The following is a 7952-nucleotide window of genomic DNA, read 5'->3' as shown; positions in this document are numbered from 1 at the left end:
TCCCTATTGCTCATGTTGCTACATATTTTTAAATTCTCTCTTTATCGAGTGTGTTATTCAGTCCTAAAAGACTACGATGTATCCTACACATGTCCGAAAACAGTTGTCTATACTCTATACAGTTGTCTCTATACAGTTGTCTCCGCCCCGACAAACTAGAGGTGCAGAGCCTGCTGCATCCATGCTGGTAGAAGAAAAACAAACATTTTACTTACCTTTCTATCGTTCCTCTGCAGTCCTGCTTCCTCCTCTCCAGGGCTCCAAGATGAAGAGGATGGGTGGGGCCATGTGGTGAGAGGAGGAAGCAGGACTGTGGGGGAACCATGGAAATGTAAGTAATGTTTTTCCTTCAATAACCAGGAGGGGAGGAGGGGCCACAGTATTAAGAAGATGGAGGACGACAGGAGGCAGAGAGGGGGTAATAATAAGAAGGGGGGCAGAGAGGGGGCAAAATAAGAGGGGGTACAGAGGGTCCTCACAATAAGAAGGAGAGAAGACTAGGGGCACAGTTTAAAGAAGAGCAGCGAAGGAGGGCACGGTAAGAAGGGGAGCACAGAGGAGGACAGAATAAGAAGAAGAGCAGAGAGGGGGCACAGTATAAAGGGGAGCAGAGAAGGGGGGCACAGTAAGAAAGGGAGCAGAGAGGGGGTGCACAATAAGATGGGGGGATCAGAGAGGGGTGCACAATAAGAAGGGGAGCAGAGAGGGGGCAAAATAAGGGGGAGAGCAGAGAGGGGGCAAAATAAGAGGGAGAGCAGAGAGGGGGCAAAATAAGAGGGAGAGCAGAGAGGGGGCAAAATAAGAGGGAGAGCAGAGAGGGGATGGGAGGGGGGGCACATTGAGAAGGGAGCAAAGTGGGGGGCACACTAAGAAGGTGAGCAGAGAGGGGGTGCAGAGAGAGGGAGCAGAGAGGGGCACATTAAAAGGGGGAACAATGAAAAGGGGGCAAAGAGGGGGGTTATACTAAGAAGGGGACCAGAGAGGGGTGCACAAAAAGGAGAGGAGAGGATAGCGGCACAATAAGGGGGGTAGCAGTGGGGCACCATAAGGAAGGGAAGCAGAGAAATGGGGTCCAATGAAAGTGGAGGGGGAGCAGAGACTAGTTTATAATAAGAGGGGAAGCAGAAAAAAGGACCACAATAAGAGGGGGTGAGGAATGGGGCATTGTACAGGGGGAGAATATACTGTGTAAGAGCCAGTATTCTAGGTATCATACTTTGTGGGCATACTAGGGGGGTGGGATAGGGGGAAGTCAAGGGGCGTGGTTTGTCATGGCAAAAAAATTGTGGCGTGCTACGCAGGCCACAATTCTTTGACCCAGAGGTTGGGAGGTATGCATACAGTTTAATATGTGAATACAGGTGGTCCCATACTTAAGAATATCCGACTTACAGGCGACCCCTAGTTAGAAATGGACCTCTGGATGTTTGTAACTAGGGGTCTGTACTTTAGCCTTAGGCTACAATAAACAGCTGTAACAGTTATAAAAGTGTCTGCATTTAAGCTTTAGTGTTATTCCTGGTTCTTATGACAATCCAACATTTTTAAAATACAATTGTCACAGAGACCAAAAAAATGTTGTCTATATTGCCTGTACTGCTAATCTGAACATCAGTCTAACCCGCCACACAGCAAATTCACTGGTGCGGCCACTGTACCCATCTGTAGGTACCCACCTACCGGCAGTACTCTGAAAATACTATGTATTCCACTCCAGTCTCTCAGTAAGGTACATACTGCACATGCTATCTGCTGAATGAGACTGTACATACATGTATAGGGCTATTCCATTTATCTAAAACTATAAACCAAACATTTCTTCACATAATTTCACTTTCTAATGAAACTAACATATTCCACATGTATATATTCACCAAACTATGCAGCAAAGGGAACATTAAATCCGATGCCTCCTCGGGTCCTTCGGGTCTTCTTCGGGTTCTTCGGCTCCTCTTTGGTCTTCGTGCTTCGGCCGGCATACAGAATGATGTCAGCTACTTGCCGACGTCATTGTATATGAGCAGCCGCCATCACAAGGGGACCTGAGGAGGAGCGGAACGATCCGAAGAGAAGCCGATGAGGAACGGAAGAACCCAAAGAGGACCCGAAGGACCCGAGGAGACACCGGAGCATAGGAAGTAGAAGAGGATGTATGGGGGACATTGGAAAGGTGAGTACAGTGTTCATTTTTTTATAGACTCAAGTATATACGGTATATACGGTAAATCCGCTGGTACGTTGATCCTGAAATTCTCTTCCCAATAGTATATATTTCTTACAAATCAATTCAATATAATTAGGTAAAAACGTTATCTTAGTATTCTGCAAATGATCGGCAGAGGCTACAGTGGCTTGGAGTAGCTGCGCCGTGGAGTAGTGCTCGGCCCAGTAACCTGATTTGGTCCTGCTTACCAGCTTCTCTTCAGCGAACTGCTTCCTGCAGTTGCGTGCACTCGTCCGTGAAGCCGGAGTTCTGCACATGCGCTGTAGCTCCGGACGCACAGCAGTTTGTGTGCATATATGATTAGGCCAAGGCCCGGCCCTGGGTGCTTGTGTTGTGTTTGTAGGGTGTGACCGTACCCTAAACCACTCAGCGTCAATATCCTCATGGTCTCTACTAATCTATGTATATGCAATCATATGTAATAAACCTAACACATAATTAATGTATAGTGAATTGTCACGCGCTGAGCCCTCTGTTTTCAAGTTCAATAGACAAAGGCATCCGAAGGGATAAATTGATGGTGGCACATGTGCACAGCCATATTCACTGTAATTGTGCCCCCCCCCCCTGTATTTTATACTATATGACAGCATACTGTATGTACTTTAATCTATATGACGGCACTCTGTATATATTTTCTATTATATAGCAGCGTGCAGTATGTATTTTATACTATATGGCGGCACATAGTATGTATTTTATGTATTATGATGGTATTCTGTATGTATTTCATGTTACATGGCAGTATGTGGTATAATTTTATACTATATGGTGCTATGCTGTATGCATTTTATACCATATGGCGGCATGCTGTATGTATTTCATGTTAAATGGCAGCACACTGTATGTATTTCATGTTATATGGTAAAATGCTTTATGTATTTTATACTATATGGAGGCACACTATATGTACCGAATTACAGTATATACTATATGGCGGCACACTAATATGTATTATATACTATATGAAGGTATGCTGTATGCATATTATGTTATATGGCAGCACACTGTATGTATATTATGTTGTATGGCGGCATGTTGTATGTACTGTGTATCAGTGTGTGGCAGCACAAGGCCCATTATATTGGTGTAGTGTGAAAATAAAGGGATACAAAATAAATACAGCATCATGCCATATAGCAGTGATGTTGTATCACAGGTTTCAATCGTATTGGTGTCCCGAGTTCTCCAATACAATACAAAGATGATGGAGAAATTTGGATTATAACTTCCTTCCAGGCTCCCCTGAAGAGAAAGAATCAGGGGACCCAGAGCAGGCGCTCCAACAACAACCTACAACTATCCACACCTTCTCACTCCTCCTGTAGTGCTGGCAGCCAAGGATATTGCTTTAAAATGGTGCAGAGCATGGCACATCTTGGGCTGTCTTGGACCACAAGAGGAAGCCCTGAGTCCTGTCTGGCAAACTCTCTGTTGGCAGGAAGGCCTGGGTGCCCACAGAAAGGGCTCCGAGTGCCACCTCTGGCACCAGTGCCATAGGTTCGCCACCACTGCCATATAGTATAAATACATACAACATTTCGCCTTATGGTACAAACTACAAACAGTATGCTGCCATATAGTATATAATACATAACGCGTCCCGTCATATAGTATAAAATACATACAGCATTGTACCATATAGTATAATGTACATACAGCGTTCTGCCATATACTGTATTACATATATATAAATAAAGTCAAACGTTTGCCCCACCATGGGGGCACTGTACCAAAAATACAGAGAGTAAAACAAAGTCAGAAATTAGATTTTTATTTCTAGCTCGTATTTCGAATAATAAAATTATTTTCTTTATTAAAAGGACCTGGATCTATAGAGCCAAAGATATGGAATCGGAAGTTACCTTCCACCTCAGCCTCTAAAAGTGACTAATATCAGGGTAATCCTCAGCTCTCGCTTGTAGGTGATTTTTAAAAGATATTTTGGTGAAATTTAACATAAAAGGAAATTTTAAAAAATGGACTGTGCACAACCACCAGTTACATAGAGGCATAAAAGGGAAAATTCTAGAAAGGAAATTTTTTGAGCAGGCTAATAGTAAATTGGGGTAAAACCTTTCATATAAAAAATACAGTATAAAAAAAGGAAATACAGTGAAATAAAAACATTATAGACCTTTTATATTAAATGCCTATAAATTTCTGGGTCAAAGAAGGTTACAGGAAGGTTATCCCACTATAGGTAACCCCGCTATGCCAGGCAGTGTCAGATAGGGATAGACAGGCAGCGTACAATTAAAAAACCCACCTTAGCTAGTAGATAGGTAGGTACTTGTACTTATCACCAGGTCTTGGATTACTGACGGTTGAAACTTCAAACTGCCGGTATGTGACTCGGGTGTAGAAGGTCCCTCTCTGTGCACTGTACGGGGGTCACACTCATGGATGAGGTCTTGTTTGTGCTTTTCACTCGTCCTCTTCAATCTTGGAGAATCCGGAACTCCGATTTAGAACTTTCCAGGCTCTGGACCAAGTGTGATGTCATAGAATCTTATGTGATGTGTATAATGTCATGTGATGTATATAATGTCATGTGATGTGTATAATGTCATGCGATGTGTATAATGTCATGTGATGTGTACAATGTAATGTGAAGTGTATAATGTCATTTGATGTGTATTATGTCATGTAATGTGTACAATGTGATGTGTAAAATGTCATGTTATGTGTATAATGTCATGTGATGTGTACAATGTAATGTGATGTGTAAAATGTCATGCGATGTGTACAATGTCATATATATTCATAGCTGCTACTGCTTTAGAATAGACTGACATTAACAGCAATTGGCCCCATGAACAGGATAGGTGATAAATGTATAATATCAGGGAGGCCGAGTACTTGGACCGCACCAGTCATGACAATGGTAGATGTCCCTCTGACTATTCCAACTGATAATTTACAAAATAAAAACATTTTTAAAAAAATGTGTATATTGTAAATATGGAAGAAAACATTGCGAAATGTGCATGTTAGCTACTGACGAGTACATAACGAGTCTTAACATGTAAATAACCTTACAAAAACGGTAAACTAAGAAAGCTATTTATTAGGTCCTTATTTTTCCCATATATGGGACTTTTCAAAAATCAGTCTTCTTAAAAACAATCTCCCATGCACCTTTAGGCCTCATCCATAAAATCATATACAGGAGCAGTGAGCTAGATGCTCAAATTGTGACTGAGCCCGGAGGCCGCAACACAAAGATAAAGCAGGTCCAATTTTTGCCTGAATTGCGGAGCGGCCACCCAGCTCCTATGGCGCTAACCCCTCCCATCACCACAAGGCAGAAACGGAAACGATTCATATGCACCTAGTCTTACAGAATGAAGAGGGATGGTGATTTCACATACCCATATCTAGGGCTCTATAGCATCTAGAAGATGCTTATGGTTTCATATTATTGATAAGAATCTTATCTATGAAATCAGTTACAGAAACAAAAAAAAGACAAAAAAAAATGTGTATATACTCAGGCCATATATAGTCAGATGTACAGAATGAGGAACAGAGATCAGCAAATCATTTCACTAGTCAGTCCATGGATAAATAACAAGTAGAGATGCCCGGACCCGAACTTCAAGTTTGGTTCTAGGCTTCGAACTTCAAGTTTGGTTCCAGGTTTCAGGGTTCAGGTTCGTCCTGCACTATTGCTAACAGCTAGGGGCTTCAATAAGCTGGATTGGCTGCACAGCTGCTAATCCGGATATATATATATGTTAGGATCATGCAGGACACACCCAAATCCTGGACCTGAATTTGAGGTTTGAATCCGCTCATCTCTAATAACAAGCCTCAGGCTACATTCACACAAACGTATGGGGGACCTATATACGGCCGATGTATATTCAGCGGATATATGTCCCCCATGCACTTCTATGGCCGCACAGGACCGTACGGGAGCGATACGGTGCAGCACACATGTGGCACCGTACCGTTCCATAGCCCATTTAAAAAGATAGCACATGTCCTATCTTACGACGGAATATGGCGCCATGCCTCCTCGAGAGGGGCGGGGGTGAGCAGCGCTCATCCACTGCTCCTCTCCCCGGTGCCGATGTATGCCCTCGGTAAGCCAGTTATCTCCGTGAGCCAGTTATCACCATAGAAGTACAAAGAAAGAAAAACCCTCTGCCAATCTGCCACCTCCACCAAGTGTTATAATTTCCTCTCAAAATCACTCAAAAGCGCGAAGATAACTAATGACTAGAGATGGGCAAATTTTTTAAAAATTCGATTAGCCGAGTTTGCCGAATTTGACCCGAATTGAATCATGACTAATCACGTTAAAAAACATGTATTTCCTGGCTGCAGAGAGCCTGTAGTTGTAGAATGTTGTGCCATGCTCAAATATGCATAGGGAGCATGGTTTGGTCTTCAAACAATGCTGTGTTTTAGTTTGACACGCACATGACAGCCGCCGCTCTTAGAATCGCTTCACTCTTCAATTCCGGGGGCACTTACAGGGGCCAACTTGACCAAATAAGTGAAGCGCAATGCAGCCTGACAAGGTAATGTCTGTTCCAGCTTGAAAGGACTGAGCTGAGGGCCAAGATCCCACTATAACATCAAAATAAGAGTGCACTCTTTTTACACTGACATCAGATGATTCCATAGATTACGACAGAACCTGTTCTGTTAAACGCAGATACATGTAAAACCCCCCCAAAAGAGTGGAGAGGGTATCGGCGGTAATTTTGCCCTTCATTTCATCTGTCAGTGTCCGCTTTCAATTGTTCAATAATCCATCAATATTGCTAAAACCAAAAACAAACAGGAGTGGATCCAAAACAGAGATGACCAGTAAATGGGATATTTGCATGTCCTGAAGCTTTTCATTCCTTCTGACACATGAAATTAAGGAGAAAACCAAACATAGTGGCAATGTCATAGAGTGGTGTAGGGTGAAAACAGCATTATGGAAATCACAAGTTGTTCCAGGGATACAGCGGTCAGTTGGCAGCAGCATGAGTAGGCCACAGAGTGACACAATGACAAATTTTGGAGCTGGCAGCAACATGGTAGGCCACATTGTGGCACAATGACAGAGTGTGGAGGTAGCAGCAGCAGCAGGAGGTCAGAGAGTGGAACAATGACAAATTCTGGGGGTGGCAGCAACATGGTAGGCCACAAAGTGGCAAAATGACAAAGTGTGGAGGCAGCATCAGCAGCATGAGGTCAGAGAGTGGCACAATGACAAATTCTGGAGCTGTCAGAAACATGGTAGGCCACAGTGTGGCACAATGAGTGTGGAGGTGGCAGCAGCGGAAGCAGCAGCATAAGGTCAGAAAGTGGAACAATGACAGAGTGTGGGGGTGGGTGACAATTCCAGTTCCTGGTAAAGATGGTGAGAGGCAGATGAAGCAACTGGCAGCATATGTGTGGCATCAAGCAGGTGGCAGCATCAGAATAGTGGCTGAGGTAGACTCAGTTCTCAACGTTTGGGAGATGCGCCATGGCTGACCTAATGTGATGCATAAGGCATTGCTGTGTTGAAATCCTGGCCGATCCACTCCTGATTCATCTTGACAAAGGTCAGTCTCTCCACATTATGGGTGGACAAGCGGGTTCTCCTTGGGTTAACGATGGCCCCCGCTGCACTGAACACCCGCTCTGATGCCACACTACTGGTCGGGCTGGACACATCAAATTTGGCTGCTCAGTAGTCCAGGGGATCCTCTGCATGGGGAGGTAGAGTGTTGTCCAA

This window comes from Engystomops pustulosus, chromosome 2 (assembly GCF_040894005.1).
Source record: "Engystomops pustulosus chromosome 2, aEngPut4.maternal, whole genome shotgun sequence".
NCBI lineage: Eukaryota > Metazoa > Chordata > Amphibia > Anura > Leptodactylidae > Engystomops > Engystomops pustulosus.
Note: the sequence above shows the minus strand (reverse complement) of the source record.